Genomic DNA, 19879 nt, shown 5'->3' with positions numbered 1-19879 from the left:
TGACTCTTTTTGAATTATGGTTTTCAGGGTATATACCTAGTAGTGGGATTGCTGGGTCATATGGTAGTTCTAGTTTTAGTTTTTTAAGGAACCTCCATACTGTTCTCTGTAGTAGTTGTATCAATTTACATTCCCACCAACAGTGTATGATGGTTCCCTTTTCTCCACACCCTCACCAGCACTTATTTTTTGTAGATTTTTTGATGATGGCCATTCTGACTGGTGTGAGGTGATCCCTCATTGTAGTTTTGATTTGCATTTCTCTAATGATTAGGGATGTTGAGCATCCTTTCATGTGTTTGTGGCAATCGGTATATCTTCTTTGGAGTAATGTTTATTTAGATCTTCTGCCCATTTTTGGATTGGGTGGTTTGGTTTTTTGATAGTGAGCTGTATGGGCTGCTTGTATATCTTGGAGATTAATGCTTTGTCAGTTGCTTCATTTGCAAATATTTTCTCCCATTCTGAGGGTTGTCTTTTGGTCTTGTTTATGGTTTCCTTTGCTGTGCAAAAGCTTTTAAGTTTCATTAGGTCCCATTTGTTTATTTTTGTTTTTATTTCTATTTTTCTAGGAGATGGTTCAAATAGGATCTTGCTGTGATTTATGCCAAAGAGTGTTCTGCCTATGTTTTCCTCTAAGAGTTTGATAGTGTTTGGCCTTACATTTAGGTCTTTAATCCATTTTGAGCTTCTTTTTGTGTATGGTGTTAGGAAGTGTTCTAATTTCACTCTTTTACATGTAGCTGTCCAGTTTCCCCAGCACCAGTTATTGAAGAGGCTGTCTTTTCTCCATTGTATATTCTTGCCTCCTTTATCAAAGATGAAGTGACCATATATGTGTGGGTTTATTTCTAGGCTTTCTATCCTGTGCCATTCATCTGTATTTCTGTTTTCGTGCCAGTACAATACTGTCTTGATTACTGTAGCTTTGTAGTAAAGTGCGAAGTCAGGGAGCCTGATTCCTCCAGCTCTGTTTTTCTTTCTCAAGATTGCTTTGGCTATTTGGGGTCTTTTGAGTTTCCATACAAATTGTGAAATTTTTTGTTCTAGTTCTGTAAAAAATGCCCTAGGTAGTTTGATAGGAATTGCATTCAATCTGTAGATGGCTTTGTGTAGTATAGTAATTTTCACAATGTTGTTTCTTCCAATCCAAGAACATGGTATACCTCTCCATCTGTTTGTATAATATTTAATTTCTTTAATCAGTGTCTTACTGTTTTCTACATACAGGTCTTTTGTGTCCTTAGGTAGATTTATGCCTAGGTATTTTATTCTTTTTGCTGAAATGGTAAATGGTAGTGTTTCCTTAAGTTCTCTTTCAAATTTTTCATTGTTATTATAGGAGTGCAAGAGATTTCTATGAATTAATTTTGTACTCTGCTCCTTTACCAAATTCATTGATTAGCTCTAGTAGTTTTCTGGGAGCATCTTTAGGATTCTCTATGTATAGTATCATGTTATCTACAAACAGTGACAGCTTTACTTCTTTTTCAATTTAGATTCCTTTTATTTCTTTTTCTTGTCTTGTTGCTATGTCTAAAACTTCCAAACTCTGTACAATAATAGTGGTGAGAGCAGCAGTGGCATCTTTGACTTGTTCCTGATTTTAGAGGAAATGGTTTCAGTTTTTCACCATTGAGAATGATGTTGGCTGTGGGTTTGTCATATAAGGCTTTTATTATGTTGAGGTAGGTTCCCTCTATGCCCACTTTCTGGAGAGTTTTTATCATAAGTGGGTGTTGAATTTTGTCAAAAGCTTTTTCTGCATCTATTGAGATTATCATTTATTTTTTATCCTTCAGTTTGTTAACATGGTGTATCACATTGATTGGTTTGCATATATTGAAGAATCCTTGCATTCCTGGGATAAACACAACTTGATCATGGTGTATGATCCTTTTAATGTGCTGTTGGATTCTGTTTGACAGTATTTTGCTGAGGATTTTGGCATCTATGTTCATCAGTGATATTGGCATGTAGTTTTCTTTTTTTTTTTGACATCTTCGGTTTTCATATCAGGGTGACAGTGGTCCCATAGAATGAGTTTAGGAGTGTTCCTCCCTCTGCTATATCTTGGAAGAGTTTCAGAATGATAGGTGTTACCTCTTCTGTGAATGTTTGATAGAATTTGCCTGTGAACCCATGTGGTCCTGGGCTTTTTTTTGTTGGAAGATTTTTAATCACAGTTTCAATTTCGTGCTTCTGATTGGTCTCTTTATATTTTCTATTTCTTCCTGGTTCAGCCTCAGAAGGTTGTCCTTTTCTAAGAATTTGTCCATTTCTTCCAGGTTGTCCATTTTATTGGCATACAGTTGCTTGTAATAATCTGTCATGAACCTTTATATTTCTGCAGTGTCAGTTGTTACTTCTCCTCTTTCATTTCTAATTCTATTGATTTGAGTCTTCTCCCTTTTTTTTTTGATGAGTCTGGCTAATGGTTTATCAATTTTGTTTATCTTCTCAAAGAACCAGGTTTTAGTTTTATTGATCTTTGCTATCATTTCCTTCATTTCTTTCTCACTGTTTTCTGATCTGATCTTTATGATTTCTTTCCTTCTGCTAAATTTGGGGGTTTTTTGTTGTTCTTCTTCTTTCTCTAATTGCTTTCGGTCTAATGTTAGGTGGTTTATTTGAAGTTTTTCTTGATTCTTGAGGTAGGTTTGTATTGCCACAAAATTCTCTCTTAGAACTGCTTTTGCTGCATCCCATAGGCTTTGGGTCATCGTGTTTTCATTTTCATTCATTTCTAGGTATTTTTTTATTTCCTCTTTGATTTCTTCAGTGATCTCTTGATTATTTAGTAGCATAATGTTTAGCCTCCATGTGTTTGTATTTTTTACAGTATTTTTTCCTGTAATTGACATGTAGTCTCATAGAGTTGTGGTTGGAAAAGACACTTGATATGATTTCAATTTTCTTAAATTTACCAAGGTTTGATTTGTGACCCAAGATGTAATCTATCCTGGAGAATGTTCCATGAGCACTTGGGAAGAAAGTGTACTCTGTTGTTTTTCGATGGAATTACCAATAAATATCAATTAAGTCCATCTTTTTTAATGTGCCATATAAAGCTTGTGGTTCCTTATCTATTTTCATTTTGGTTGATCTGTCCACTGGTGAAAATGGAGTGTTAAAGTCCCCTAGTATTATTGTGTTACTGTCAATTTCCCCTTTCTTCACTGGTAGCATTTGCCTTGTGTATTGAGGTGCTCCTATGCTGGGTGCATACATATTTACAATTGTTATATCTTCTTCTTGGATTGATCCTTTGATCATTATGTAGTGTCCTTCTTTTTCTCTTGTAATAGTCTTTATTTTGAAGGCTATTTTGTCTGATATGAGGATTGCTACTCCAGCTTTCTTTTGATTTCCATTTTCATGGAATATCTTTTTCCATCCCCTCACTTTCAGTCTGTATGTGTCCCTAGGTCTGAAATGGGTCTCTTGTAGACAGTATATATACAGTTCTTGTTTTTGTGTGATTCAGCCAGTCTGTGTCTTTCAGTTGGAGCATTTAATCCATTTATACTTAAGGTAATTATCGATATGTATGTTCCTATTACCATTCTCTTAATTGTTTTTAGTTTGTTATTGTAGGTCTTTTCCTTCTCTTGTGTTTCCTGCCTAGAGAAGTTCCTTTAGCATTTGTTGTAAAGCAGGTTTGGTGGTGCTGTATTCTCTTAGCTTTTGCTTGTCTGTAAAGATTTTAATTTCTCTGTTGAATCTGAATGAAATCCTTGCTGGGTAGAGTAATCTTGGTTGTAGGTTTTTCCCTTTCATCACTTTATATATGTCCTGCCACTCCCTTCTGGATTGCAGAGTTTCTGCTGAAAGATCAGCTGTTAAGCTTTTGGGGATTCCCTTGTATGTTATTTGTTGTTTTTCCCTTGCTGCTTTTAATACGTTTTTTTGTATTTAATTTGTGATAGTTTGATTAATATGTGTCTTGGTGTGTTTCTTCTTGGATTTATCCTTTATGGGACTCTCTGCACTTCCTGGACTTCATTGACTATTTCCTTTCCCATGTTAGGAATGTTTTCAACTATAATCTCTTCAAATATTTTCTCAGACCCTTTCTTTTTCTCTTCTTCTGGGATCCCTATAATTCGAATGTTGGTGCGTTTAATGTTGTCCCAGAAGTCTCTGAGACTGTCCTCAATTCTTTTCATTCTTTTTTCTTTATTCTGCTCTGTGGTAGTTATTTCCACTATTTTTTCTTCCAGGTCACTTACCCGTTCTCCTGCCTCAGTTATTCTGCTATTGCTTCCTTCTAGAGAATTTTTAATTCCATTTATTTTGTTGTTCATCATTGTTTGTTTGCTCTTTTGTTCTTCTAGGTCCTTGTTAAACATTTCTTGTATTTTCTCCATTCTATTTCCAACATTTGGGACCATCTTTCCTTTCATTACTCTGAATTCTATTTTTGTGTAGACTGCCTATTTCCTCTTCATTTGTTTGGTCTGTTGGGTTTTTTACCTTGCTCCTTCATCTGCTGTGTATTTCTCTGTCTTCTCATTTTGCTTAGCTTACTGTGTGGGGTGTCCTTTTCACAGGCTGGAAATTTGTAGTTCCCATTGTTTTTGGTGTCTGCCCCCAGTGGCTGAGGTTTGTTCAGTGGGTTGTGTCGGCTTCCTGGTTGAGAGGATTGGTGCCTGTGTACTGCTGGATGTGGCTGGATCTTGTCTTTCTGGTGGGCAGGACCGAATCTGGTGGTGTTTTTGGGGGTGTCTGTGAAGTTAGTATGATTTTAGGCAGCCTCTCTGCTAATGGGTGGTTTTGTGTTCCTGTCTTGCTAGTTGTTTGGCATGGGGTGTTCAGCACTGGAGCTTACTGGCTGTTGGGTGGAGCTGGGTCTTTGCGTTGACACGGAGATCTCTCGGAGAGCTCTTGCCAATTAATATTATGTGGGGCTGGGAGCTCATTGGTGGTCCAATGTCCTGAACTCGGCTCTCCCACCTCAGAGCTCAGGCCTGACACCAGGCCGGAGCACCAAGATCCTGTCAGCCACACGGCTCAGTAGAAAAGGGAGAAAAAAAGAAAAAAAAAAAAAAGAAAGAAAAAGAAGTAAATAAAATAATTAAAATAAAAAATAAAAAGTTATTAAAATAAAAAAAGTATAAAAAAGAGACAAAGCAACCAAACCAATAAACCAATCCACCAGTGATAACAAGCGCTGAAAACTATACTAAGATAAACATAAAAGTCAGAAACAAGTCATTTCCAGACAGCCAACCCCAAGTCTACAGTTGCTCCCAAAGGCTACCACCTCAATTTTGGGTTGATTCATTGTCTATTCAAGTGTTCCACAGATGCCTGGTACCTGAAGTTGATTGTGGGGATTTAATCCACTGCTCCTGAGGCTGCACAGAGAAATTTCCCTTTCTCTTCTTTGTTCGCTCAGCACCTGGGGTTCAGCTTTGGTTTTGGCCCCACCTCTGCATGTAGGTCGCCCTCAGGCTTCTGTTCCTGCCCAGACAGAATGTGGTTAAAGCTGTGGTTGATTATGGGGCTCTGGCTCACTCATGCCAGGGGTGGGGGGGATGCAGGGGTCCGGTAGTTACAATTGGAATGTGGGGCAAGCCTGGGGAGGCAGAGGCCAGCATGACGTTGCAACAGCCTGAGACGCCATGTGTTCTCCTGGGGAAGGTGTCCCTGGATCACGGGACCCTGGCAGTGGCAGGCTTCACAGGCTCCTGGAAGTGGCAGGGTGGAGGGGTGTGTGGATAGTGACCTGTGCTTGCACACAGAATTGTTGGTGGCTGCAGCAGCAGTATTAGCATTTCATGCCCATCTCTGGGGTCCAAGCTGATAGCTGCAGCTCGCACCCATCTCTGGAGATCGTTTAGGCAGTGATCTGCCTTCTGTTGGCAGACAGGGAAGGTATCCCCTTTCCTCGCGCACCCTGAAACAATGGTCCTTTTCCTCTTAGGCATGTCCAGACTTTTTCTTGGACTCTCTCCCAGCTATCTGTGGCACACTAGCCCCCTTCAGGCTGTGTTCACGCAGCCAACCTCAGTCTTCTCCCTGGGATCTGACCTCCGAAGCCCGAGCCTCAGCTCCCTGCCCCCACCGGCCCTGGCAGGTGAGCAGACAAGGCTCTCAGGCTGGTGAGTGCTGTTCTGCACTGATCCTCTGTGCGGGAATCCCTCTGCTTTGCCCTCTGCACCCCTGTTGCTGCGCTCTCCTCTGTGGCTCTGAAGCTTCTCCCCTGACCACCCCCCATCTCCACCAGTGAAGGGGCTTCCTAGTGTGTGGAAACTTTTCCTCCTTCACAGCTCCCTCCCAGAGGTGCAGGTCCCGTCCCTATTCTTTTGTCTCTGTTTTTTTTTTCTTTTTTCTTTTGCCCTACCCAGGTACATGGGGATTTTCTTGCCTTTTGGGAAGGCTGAGGTCTTCTGCCAGCGTTCAGTAGGTGTTCTGTAGGAGTTGTTTTACATGTAGATGTATTTTTGATGTATTTGTGGGGAGGAAGATGATCTCCACATCTTACTCCTCCACCATCTTGAAGGTCCCCCTGGAACTCTATCATCTTAATCTATGTTCCCAGGTGTTACTTTAGTAATTATTTGACTTTTTATTTATTTGTTGGTTTGTTTGTTATTGTTTCTTCAGGATCTTTATATCTTTTGCATTCCATATGGGACATTTATAATTTCCTAAAAAGTTATACTTAAGAGAAATTTTCCAACTTATTGCCATATTCTCTCAGCAAAAAGAAACCCATTATATTTTTCTTTAATATAGGTCTTTTGGTGATGAATTATCTTTTTGTTTTTCTTAATGAGTTTTGTTTCACCTTCATTTCTTAGGGACTGATTTAATAACTATTTAATTCTAGTTTGACAATATTTTCCTTTGAAATGTTTGAAGACATCATTTCATTACTTTTTGAGTACCTTTACTTCACTTGATAAATCTTATTGTATCTTCTTTAAAGGTAATATAACTTGTCCTCCTTTCTCTAATATTTTTAATTGTCTCTCTCCCCCTGCCCCTAGCAATGTTCTTGTGATTCCTAGAGGTGTATTTGTGTGCTCTGTATTTATCTTGCAATATACAGTAAAATACTTCCTGGTCCCTATTATTTCCCTCTTTCATCTTATGAGCCTTTGTCTATTTTCACTTCACCCATAATACTGAGCTTTCGATGTAAGATTCCTACTCAAAGCCTTGGATGTTCACCTACATCTTGTGGTGACTGGAACTTTGATTTTTGTTCCACCAGTTCAATGAATGTATTGTAAACTTTACGCAGTATGTGGAGTTAGAAAATATTCCAGTGGGGGAAAAATGCTGCTAATTTGGTTTTATTTCTCTAGGGTCTTCTTTCTCAGATTTTGGCCCAGAGATTCTGCAATGCCTTGGCAGTTTTCAATGTATTCTTTCAGCATATATTTTTCAACATCTAATATTCTCTAGTTCATATTATAAGCTTGTCATCCTGAGGCATACATTATAGGGCAATTTCCCTATTAGGAATAAAATGTAATGCTGGTGTAAAATTAGAGAAATATAGTGAAAGATTCCTGAAGTGATAGAAGGCAGGGGCACAAAGTAAACCTGATATATCAAGGCAAGAATAAGAGTTCTAGACACACACACACACACACACACACACAGAGAGAAACAGAGAGAGAGAGAGAGAGAGAGAGAGAGAAAGAGAGAGAATGAGATCAAGAGAGATCAGAAGCAAATATGCCAAGATACTAATGGCTGTCATGGTTGAATCTGCATCAAAGTTACATGAATACCTATTATACTTTTTGCACTTTTCTATGTTTGAACTCTTTCAACATTTACCAAAAAATTAGAGAAAATAAAATGAAATAGTCCTAGCCATAGAAGACCTAACTCATATGTCATTGTTTCCAAGAAGTTTTTACATTGGAATAAAATTATTGTCTTCTTTTGCTCCAATCTTTTAACATTTCCTTATATTACTCTTTTGCTACTTAACACATTTCATCTTGTGTTAGTATTATTTGTACATATCTCAATTTCTTAGAGATGTGGGGAAAAAAATCCAAGTCAAGGACAATGGCAAAATCATCTTTGTATTCCCCTACAAGGCTCAGAGCAGTACTTTACACATATAAGCATTTGGGGCATATTTATTTACTTAAATATATTTCACACTTTCAAAGTGGAGTGGGGTAGACACAGAGATGTGCCACTGAGATCCAGTTTCAAGGAGGAAAATGACTCCCACAGAGAGGGAATGTGGTTAGCTCCTTCTGAGTCAGCCTCAGCAGTAGAGAAGTACCTATTCTGAAGTCATACTCTTCCCGATTTGCCTATATCTTTTGCCTGAGACAGCTGGGGATAGGCATTACTGGCTCCAGAGCTTCTTACTGAGTCGGCTGAGGCTTTCCTGAACCCACAACCAAGTTTCACTTTTCACTTTGCTCAAGCCTTTCTTTACGCAAGTGGTGATTCTTAATAAATATCTTGTACCCTGTTATGGGCGTACATGTCTCCTGGCAAAATTCATATTTTGAAGTTCTCAAACCCCACACCTCAGATGTGACTGTATTTGGAGACAGGGTCTCTAAAGTGGTAATTAAGAATAAATGAGGTCATTAAGCTGGACCCTAATCCAATAAGACTGGTGTCCTTATAAAAAGGAAAGATTAGGACACAAACATGCACAGAGGGAAGATTATATGAAGACACAGAAAGAAGATAGCCATATACAGGTAAAAAAGAGATGCCTTCAGAAGAAACCAATCCCACTGACACCTTATTCTTGGACTTCTAGCCTCCAGAAATTTGAGGAAATAGATTAGGATTATTTAAACCACCCAGTCCATGGTACTTTCTTATGGCATCCCTAGCAAGTGAATACACACTCCCCACTCTGTCTCAGAATCTGTTTTTGGGTTTTTTTTTAAGTTCTATCTGTGACATTTGGAACAAAAAATGGTCCAAGAATGTAGTCAATAAGATGGAATTTCAGAACTAGATTACTCTCTGTGATTGCTTGGCTGTCAATAAAGATTCTATCACTTTTGGTAGATACAGTAAACCTCTGACCCAAGCTGGCAATCCAATTGTTAAAACTTTCACCAATCAATAAATTAGAATTGTGTATAGATGGAAGGGACTGTAAGGGGGTGTACAAATCATTTGAGACGCATGAAACAAAAAGTAGCTATAAGGTTAATGGCTTCAGATATCTATTACTAAGTGTTTTTGATAAACAACAGGAAATAATGAAGAACTGAGGGCTGATACTACTGAATTGAAACCCAGATGTGAAAGCCAGATGAACTTCTTGGTTGCATATAAAGAAGCTCTCATCTCCTACAAAGGGAGAGTGGAGAAAATGAAGGCAAACTCAGTACGTAAGAGTCAAATTTGCTAAAGTTCAAATAGTTAAATGCTCAACTAAGGCAGGTAGTGGTGATAACAGGACCTGGTCCTCATTTTGAAAACCTGGGATTATGACACATGGATTGGAGGCATCTGAGTGAGCACTCCCAAATATTCTAAATCTCTGACACATTTTAAAATTCTGAGCCAAAAAGGCTTCTCCCCTACTAAGAGTTGGCACTTTACCTGTTCTAGAAGGCAACAAACAGTCCTCTACTCCCTCAGAGAGCAATGAAACAGATGTCCTTCTCAGAATTTTCTACCACCTCCCTTCATGGTCACTAGAACTATAATTGGGAATGAATTGTAGTTTATCTCAACTGAGGACAAGCTGGAGCTAATTATAGAATAAGGGGACTATATACCTCAAAAGAGCTGCAAGATCTAACCAGCATGTACTGATAGGAGCTGGGGAAGTATTCATGTGACAAAGTATGAAGACACTAGATCAGAGAGGCTGAAATTCAAAAATTAAAGGTAGGAAAAATTCTTAGGCATATGATCAGCAATTAAAACATCAAAACTACGTTGGAAGGTGATAATGGAAAAGAAATAAAAGGTTCAGAAAACTGGGCATATTGGAATGGATATACACTACAACCAGAAGACTCATCAGCCAATTATGTTCAATGAGAAAGTTGAAGAACATACCATTTATCAAGGTTTTAAGGAAAATTCTGTTAAGTGTGACACACCAGCATCACTGGATCACTAGAGGTTTTTCTTTGTAGACCAGGACTGATGATAGGAGAAGCTGACATAAATCTTGGCTCTCTGAGGATGATACAACCCTGCAACTATTGAAACCAGGCAGTGAGATTTAGCCTAGAAACTAGGGGTCACAATTATCATATTGGGCGTTAAAGTAAGAATGACAACAATGGGCTCAGAGATGGTGACTATATATGACTCAAACACGACCTCCATTTATCAGAGTGATCTAGCTTCTGCCACTGATGAATGTCCAACCTGTCAACAACAGAGACCAATATGAGTTCCTCAATATTGCACCACTTTTCCAGGACATGAACTGTCCACTTGATTGGCAAATATACACAGTGGGATTATTTCTGTCTGTTAGAGCCAATAGTTTATTCTCAGTAGAATACAAACTTATGGCTATAGATTTGTCTTTCTGCCCACAGAGATTCAGCAAGCATCTGACAGCACTAGATCTCACAAAAAATTATGGCAAACAAGGGCAACCACTAAACAGCAAAGGCATTGCAGTAATGGACCAGTAACTATAGAATCCACTGGTCATATCTTATAGGCTATCATCCAGAAGCTGCCTGCATGATAGACTGTTAGATTAATCTACTAAAGACACAGCTAAAGAAAGAAAGGAAATAAAGCCCAGTTATTTTAACCTGATGTGGGAAAATAATGAAGGGTACTGCATGAAAAGGAATTTTCAGAACTGCATCTCAGTCGATGTTCTTTTTCTGTTTAATCCTTCTCCCCACTTCCTTTCACAGGTGTTGATCACTAATAAATGTCTTATAGCTGAAACCCTGACTCAGTGTCTCTTCCAGAAAGTATCTAGTGCACTCATACAGGGAGTGTCCAACATGATCAAATACAGTGCAGGAGTACAGGGAGGAATTTTATAACTTTCATATATCTTTCAACTCAAAACCTTTCTCTCGCTCGCCCTCTCTCTCTCTCTTTATATATATATATGTGTGTGTGTGTGTGTGTGTGTGTGTATGTGTGTATGTATTCCCATGAACATTTTGGCAGTTATACATTTTGGCAGTTATACTTTTCAAACTCAAGGTTTCTAAATCATCAGTGGGTCAACTACATCACAAATAGCAGGTATAATACAGAGTCTAAGGGAATATATGTGCAGTTGCAAACAACCAAATTAAAAGTTTTTGTACCTATTCAATATTAAGATGTGAGATTGCTTCTAAATTTATCAGTTCACCCACACATCCACACAAATATACATACATACTTGCTCTCACAAATAAAAACATACTCAGTCTCACTTTTAACACACTTGTATATGTATGTTGGAAATAAGTTAACAGGTCTAATTTATTTATTAAATAAAATATCCTATTTATTGTAGGCTATGTGTAAATTAACACAGACGTTGCTTGTGCTAAAAATCTTTGGGATTCTTGATTTCTTGTGAAAGGAATAAATCAAAAGTTACATTAAAACCTCAAGCAATTTTTTAAAATATTACATTTTTTTACACTTGTTATATTTGTTGATTTTATTTTCATCCTTATACCAATTTTTACCACTGGCTAATTTAAATGTTACTTTAAAAAGCACTATTGAGAATCATAGAAAATACACTTTCTAATGCTATGTCATATGATCACCTACCTACATGTCTTGTTCAGGGAAACGAAGTAAACATTTGAATCATGGCTGAAATGACCTTGAAAAAAATCTTGTCCTTTCAACAACTCGTTTGCAGTAACAAAACAGAAATGACAATGCCAATATAAAGTGAAATGTTTTAATGAAAATCATATATATATATAAATATAGCTTACAGTTCAAAATAAATGTGAAATGACCATCTTCTGCACTCCTAGAAGAAAAACAAGTGTTTCTATTTCTTCTTCCATTGTTAATGTGGCTGAACATAAATTCATTAGAAACTGATTTTTATTTTATTATTTTTTTAATAAATTTATTTATTTATTTTTGGCTGTGTTGGGTCTTTGTTGATGCATGCAGGCTTTCTCCGGTTGCGGTGAGCAGGGGCTACTCTTCGTTGTGGTGAGCAGGCCTCCCATTGCGGTGGCTTCTCTTGTCACGGAGCCCGGGCTCTAGGTGCACAGGCTTCAGTAGTTGTGGCTCGCGGGCTTCAGTAGTTGTGGCTCGCAGGCTCTAGAGCACAGGCTCAGTAGTTGTGGCGCACGGGCTTAGTTGCTCTGCAGCACGTGCGATATTCCCGGACCAGGGCTCGAACCCTTGTCCCCTACATTGGCAGGCAGATTCTCAACCACTGCATCAACAGGAAGCCCTAGAAATTGATTTTTAGATGATAGCTTATAGCCATATTAAAAGTCATAGACAGCTAGGGCCAGTAATGTCTACATAAAATGTCTACCGAAAAATGTAGCTACCTAAGCGGTATTTTCAGATTTTAGCTAGGGTACAGGCAGTGATTTCCTTTTTCACTAATCTACGACATATCAATGAATCCAGTTTAGTAAATTGCTTCAATTTTCAGGATTAATGCATTTCAAAACTAGTATGTCCCATTCGAATGTATTATCTTTCTCCCAAATAACATATCCTACTCTTGAATTTTTTGTTTGTTTTAATTTCTGACAATCACAGATAATTATGGTGAAGTGGCAGATACAGCCAAACCACCCTAATATCCTAAAGGGGCATTTGTGAAAATGCACATTTTGTAGCATTAATTTAAAGAGCAAAAATAGTACATGCATGTGTGCATTTGTGTGTGTGTATATATATGCATAAATTCATATATAGTAATGTATCAATATGTATGTGCATGTATGCATATGTAAATGTTACTATTACTATTTACTATTTTACTGTTTACATACTTTAAATACATAGATATAAGTATTATTGCCTCTTTTGCTTTCTTCTTATTACTATTTTCCTACACCCCAACCCTACCTTCTTCAGTGTTCAATAAATCAACGAGTTGTTTAGTTGAAAGAGAAAATAAAGCTAATTTTTACTGAACATGTATAATGTGCCAAGTTGATTAACCCTTGGTATAACATCAGGATCGCTGGACCAATGTTTGGTTTTGAGTTTCTTTTTTCAGCAGTTCTGTTTTCAAGGATTCATGTTTAATGAATTTATTCGTTCTTAGAGTCCTTCCAAAAAAGGAAAAGGAAATTTACCTATTTTTAATAGAATATAATTCATTTTATATTGCATTTAGTATTTGGGTCCATTGAATTCCATTATAAATCTGAAATGAATTATGGGATCATAGTGAATTTATTTTCTCTGTATTATAAAATAATTCTCTATTTCATCATTCTAAGAATTGTTTTATCATTACTCAAGATTACACCGATTATCCCCAACTATGCTGAGAAAAGAATAAGTAATAAGAAAACAAAAGAATGATGAAATCACTTAGAAGGGTGATGCAAGAGTGGAATAAATTGTCATTCTTCCATTTTTATATTGTGTTGTCCAAACTATTGCATCATCTTTTAAGAAGGAGTTAAAAAAGAGTAGGACAGTATATTTGTAGTCTGCTTTCACATCCACTGAACACAACTGAGAACGAAAACTTTTTATTCTCCAACCATGATGGCAAAGAGAAGAAATGTGACATTCCACAGTTATAAGATAAATCCAATGAGAAGATGAACGTAAAGAAAAAGAAAGCAGCACTCTTAAACTCTAGTGGTATGGTGAAATTTTTCATATTAATGAAATCTCAGACTATGTATCTTCAGATGATGATATCTTAAATAAATTTTCTTAAATTTAAGAATTGATCACTAAACAATATATTTCCAAGAACAAAATGCAAATATAGTCTTCTCCTCCAGTTATTCATTTAAAGGAAATTACTTCACACAATAGTTTTGAGTAAGAATCTGTATGATCCCATGTTGTTAAAAGGATTTGTGACAGTATCTTTTCATCTCTACTGATGTTTTACTGATTAAAATAGCTTTACTGTGTTTAAAATACATTATTATTTAATAACGTTGCTTTCAGTATGTCTTTATTCTTATACCTGTAAATTACTTGTAAAATGGCTTAAAATATGGACATCAAATTAAATAAAATTAAAAGGTTTCATGCTGCCCAGAAGGTAAACCTTGATGATGATTTTTCCTGTAATCTGAAGGTTAAATATCTTATTAATTTTTCACAAAAAAATCCAAAGAAAAATCATTATCCTTGCATTTTCAGTTTGAAACTGAGTTAACTTGTCTGACTGTACAGAGTAAGTGAATGTTAAAGGCAAAATTCAAAACCTTATTTCCTAATTCTGATTTATACTTTCTTTTATACCATGTAACCTCACTTCAAAGGAGAAAAAAAAATCACCCTAGTCGTCTGACAATTTCTAAGAACTCTTACTAAAGAATTGGGACAGAGAAGATTTTAATATTAAAAGGAATAGCAATGAAATTGAAATATACATTTCTTTATTACTCTCATATTTTATATATTTACTTATTGAACATTTTTCATGCATTTGTGATAATGTGTAGTATTCAGACAAGAGAAAAGGGAAGCTCATTTTATATCTGTCCTCGAAAAATTCTTCCTAGTTAGGAATCTATGTCTTAATTTCTTGGAACAGTTATGAGTTTAGAGGATAGTTCCCAAGAATACTACAGATTAAACAACATAGAATCTTACAACAAATAGATTAAAGTGGCTTAAAAATCATGCAGTAAAACATCTGAATATGAACCTCCCCTTATGTAGAAAAATTATTGCATTATATTGTTAGATTTTGATGAGTAGAATATATAAGGTAACAAGCTAGTTTAGATTATGTTATAAATATAGCATACCAAGGTAATAAATTAATATTTTTAATTTGGAATATATATGTACTTTGCTTTGATATTATAGGTTTTGTGCAAATATTTGCTAAACAAACTAATAACTCATTGGAAAGAGATTACTGGTCAGCGTGATGGTTAATTTTATGTGACAATTTAACTTGACTAAGGGATGCCCAGATTGCTGGTAAAACGTTTTTTCTGGGTGTATCTGTGAATGTATTTTTGGAAGGCATCATCCTCACTAGTGCTGTGGGCATGATCCAATACATTGAGAGCCTGAATAGAACAAAAAGGTGGAGGAAGGGTGAATTTGCTCTCTGTTGAACTGGAACATTCATCTTCTCCTGCTCTCAGACTTTGACACTCCTGGTTCTTGGGTCTTTGGACTCGGATTGGGACTTAAACCATTGGCTTCCCTGGTTCTCAGGTCTTCATTTTGGACTAGAACTATATCATTGGCTTTCCTAGGCCTCCAATTTGCAGGCGGCAGATCATGAAGCTTCTCAGCCTCCATAATCACATGAGCCAATCCCTAATAATAAATCTATTTCTATTTTTCAATATCTATATTTATATGTATATATGTATATATATATGTTTATCTGTATCTAAAGGAATATCTAGTGATAATGATGCTACTAATGATGATAACTAGAATTTATTGTTTACTATATACTCAGTATTTTGTTAGGTGCATAATTTATCCAGTATATGATTCACAGCATTACAGAAATGTTAATGAGGGATAGATTTCAGGATTAAAAGGGTGGTCAGGGTAGACCCATAGAAGAGGCAAGATCTGGGCAAAGAATATAAGGAGATGAGGCAATAATCCCAGTGAATTCTCGAGATAAAAATATTCAAGGCAGAGAGAACATGGTGACAGCATAGGCTCTGAAGTATTATTGTGCCTGCCTGCATGGCGTGTTTGAGGAAGAAAAGGAAGCCTATGAAATGAGAACAGAATTAATACAGCGGAGGAGATGATGGCAGAAAAGATCAGAAAGGTAATGGGGTCAAATTGTGAGGCACCTTAGCAGTAGGGTGATGAAACAGTCCAGTTGCCCAGGACAACTTATTTTTATGTCTACTGTTCTGACATAATTACTCTAACTCCTTCTTTCACTCTCTGATTTGGTCTGAAGCATAAATTATATGGTCATCCTACTTACAGGCTTTGTAGATATCTTACCTTGGCTTTTACAATGAACATAAAGAGCAGCCATTCAGAGTTTTTAGCAGAAGAGTGATGTAATCTGATTTATTTTCTTGAAGATTCACTTTGGCAGCTGTGTATTTGAGGTCTAAGCTTGTGGGTGTTAGTAGGAAGAACTCGTTAGAAAGCTATTATGGAAATCCAGGTGAGAGGTGATGGCTCAGCTAGAGAGATAGAAGTAGAGAAATAAAGAAGTGTTTGGAATTTAATATATTGTAAAGAGAGCTGGCATGATATTGTGAATATTTGAATATAGTGTTTTAAAAAATAATGGATTCTAGGGTGAACTAAAGATATTTTTAGCCTGAGAAACTGTAAAGAATTGTCCATCAACTGAAATAGTGAGTTTGCACATAGATAAGATTTTTGTAAGATGATCCCAAGTTTATACATGGATATGTCAAATTTAAGTTATCTAAAAGGTAATCAGATAGTGATGAATGTAGGTTTTAAGCATGAGAATTTGTTACCAAAGAATTATGGGTTAGAAATATAAATTTGAGAGTTGTCAGTACATAGGTGGTATTTAAGCCATGAGGCCTCAGTTCATCATGAACTAGGCCCAGGGTTCCTTCAATTTTAAAAGTCAAAGAGAAGAGAAGGATGCAGAAATAGAGACCAAAGTGCAACTCCAGCATATGGGGAAAAATCCAAGAAAGTATTCAGTCCTGAAAGTCAACTGAAAAAATATATCAAGGAGAAGAGAACTGTGTCAAATGCTTCTGGTAAATCAAATAAAACCAGGATGCAAATAGACCACTAACTTTAGGAAACTGTGTATCATTGGCAGCATTGATAAAATCAGATTCAGTGTTGTGATGAGAGGTCAAGAGCCTGATTGGAATGGAATTAAGAGAGTATGAGGGCAGGGAAATTGGAGACCTCAAGTCCATCACCAGAAAAATAAAGCAGACCAATAAAAAAAAAAAATCTTAATAGTAATCAATCAAGGACCAGATTGCAGTGAAGATGGTTTAAATCATTTACTTCCTTGGTCCTTTTCCCATTTCCACCATTCATTAGGCAAGTAACATTAGAAAAGATAGCAACTTCTCTAAACCTAAATTTATAGTAAAATGTATATACTGTTATTACCCATCTCAGCATATTGATAGAGATGGCAGTGTTCAATAGAGTGAGGCAGTGTTTGATAGAATTTTTTAGATTGAGATCCTCTATCAAAAATTTCTGAAACATAGTAAGTTCTCAAAAGTCATTTCTGTTTTTCTTATTACTGCTACTACTACTATTGCTACTACCATTCTCTTCAATTGCTATTCAGTTTTTCCTTAACCCAGGGGTGCGGGGTAGTTTCTTGTATCTTCTTTCTCCTTACATTTTTATACTTCTCTCATTCTTCCTGTCATCATCCTGCCAACATCTCTTTCTCTGAGGCCAAAATCAAACTAATAAACAAACATACAAAACAAACACAATTTTCTTGCTTAATCTTTATAAAGATCTAGGTATTCTTACATTCTTCTTCAAAGTACATTTGTAAGATAAAGAATTCTCGTTGTTGATAACATTTCTCATATTTCATATTATAACTCCTTCCCAGGGTGAGGTTCAAGCAGAAAGATAAATTTGAAGGAAGTACTGTAGATTTATTAGCTATGTTTCTAATGTTCTACACTTTCTTTGTTCAAGATCTGGTCACACACTGCACACTCTTCTTAATATGTCCACCTCTTTCTTTTCTTCACTAATTCTTACTTGTTTTATTCCAGGGTTCCACGCTCTAAGGCCTTCCAAAGGCATTCAAATGGGAATTGTCCCTAGCCCACATAAACATTCAGGTATACTGCACATTTATATCACCTGTATTTTTTTAAAGTAGTAGCGGTGTGTGTGGGGAAAACAAACAATAAAAAAATTTGTAACAAGTGTCCTTCCTCCCATTGCCTCTCTTCCAGTCCCAGAGAAAAACATTCTGACATTCTCATCTTTGGAACGGATGAGAATGATGGTAAACATGGCTCATCTTCACAGATTACAAACCTCTCTCTTTCACCTCATTTACATAAATTATTAACCTTAATTGCTATTAGTTATCATTATCTTTGGTACGCCTACTGAATAGAATCCCTAGAATGTAAATTATGTTCTTTTTTCCCCTAATCTTGATATTCTGAGTAATAACATACTGTTCAAATATCTCAAAATTGTAAAAAGAACTACCAAAAATTAGGGCAGCAGGTGATAGTGGGAGTTATTTAAAGGCCACAGAACTATAGAAATAACCAGGGATCACCCTTTACCCCAAATCAATACCTAAAAAGAAAGCAGGAGAGGTGTATAGTGTTGTGAAATGTCCAGAGAGATTCTTTTACTTCTCCTTGTTAAGCAAGGAAGGGGAGTGCCCAGTCCAATAACAAATGAATCACCTTTCAGCAAAGCTAGTTTCTTGCTTTATGAGATACCACATCTGAAGTTCTATGCTAGAGCTTCCAAGAAAAGGGAATTTGGTAGGATTATTCTTGGGAGACTGTGGAAAGTGTCTCCTAATGTTTGGAAATAACCATGAACATAGAGACTGGTGCCTAATTCTGGTATAAAGATGAAAAATGTAACTAGAGTTATACAAACAAGAAGAAAAGCATAGGGCCCATTCCACTGGAATTTAATTTAAGACTGTAAAATAGTTCACTAGTGTCTGTGGCTCTTGTGAAGGGATCACATTCCCCAACTCAGTATAGAGCACCAGCAGCTAATAGAATCAGATGGACATTTGACCTGAGCCAGAACTGGATCATCTCCCTAAGATTTTCATAAGATCTTCCTGTTCCCTCCCTCTCCTTATCTCCAGCACTAAAGGAGACTGGCCTTAAAGAGGATGGAATCAGTGTCACAAAGTCAGGTTTTACCTTTTATCTCCCTAACTTCTATCACTATTAAACTAGGGGTATGGTTTAAGTCTGCATTAGAAGATTGGAAAGATACAAAATTTAAATTAGTTTGAGATTGAAATTTTAAACCAGACTTGTCTTCTCATAAACTAAAGTGACCAGAAAGTAATAGAATGTGTCAAGTTTATTACTTAGGTAATGAAGAATGAGGATATGATGCAGAACAGCTGGACAGGAAATACAAATAACATTTTAAGTTTATAATACTTTTGAGATTCCTTTTTAAACTAGGTTATACCTAAATACAAGAATATAATATGTGACTTATACAGGGCAAGAGGAAGAGAGGATTGATATTTCTTCCAGCTTTACTGAGCCACAATTAAAAAATAAAAATTGTATATATTTAAGGTATATAACACAAATGATTTGATATATGTATACATTGTGAAATGATTACCACAATCAAACCAAATAAGATATTGATTACCTCACATAGTTACCACTTATTTTTTCTGTGTTGAAAACACTTAGGATCTGTTCTCTTAGCAAAGTTCAACTATACAATATAATATTATTAAATATAGTCTCACCATTTTTCTCACTCCCCCACTCCCCAGTGGGAGAGAACAGACAGATCTCCAGTGGAGAGGGATCCAAATACTTTGGCTTCTTTGACATTATGATAAAGTGCAAAGTGGTGAGTTGCAAAGTGTAAAGTTGTCTAGTTGCATGAGTCTGTGAGGCACGCCCTTAAATCTTTCTGAGGTCTTAGAAAAGGGTTTTACAGATCCCCCACTGATATTTTTGATTCAGAGGTCACTTTACTGGATTTAAAGTCACACTGGATTTAACCTTTTACATGCAGCAGTTTATTACTTTGATAACTTAAGGCTCGGATTGAGAAAGTTTTATTTTCAAACGCAGGTCTGCTCCTT

Source organism: Balaenoptera musculus, chromosome 4 (genome assembly GCF_009873245.2).
Source record: "Balaenoptera musculus isolate JJ_BM4_2016_0621 chromosome 4, mBalMus1.pri.v3, whole genome shotgun sequence".
Taxonomy (NCBI): domain Eukaryota; kingdom Metazoa; phylum Chordata; class Mammalia; order Artiodactyla; family Balaenopteridae; genus Balaenoptera; species Balaenoptera musculus.
This window is presented reverse-complemented; position numbering follows the sequence as displayed.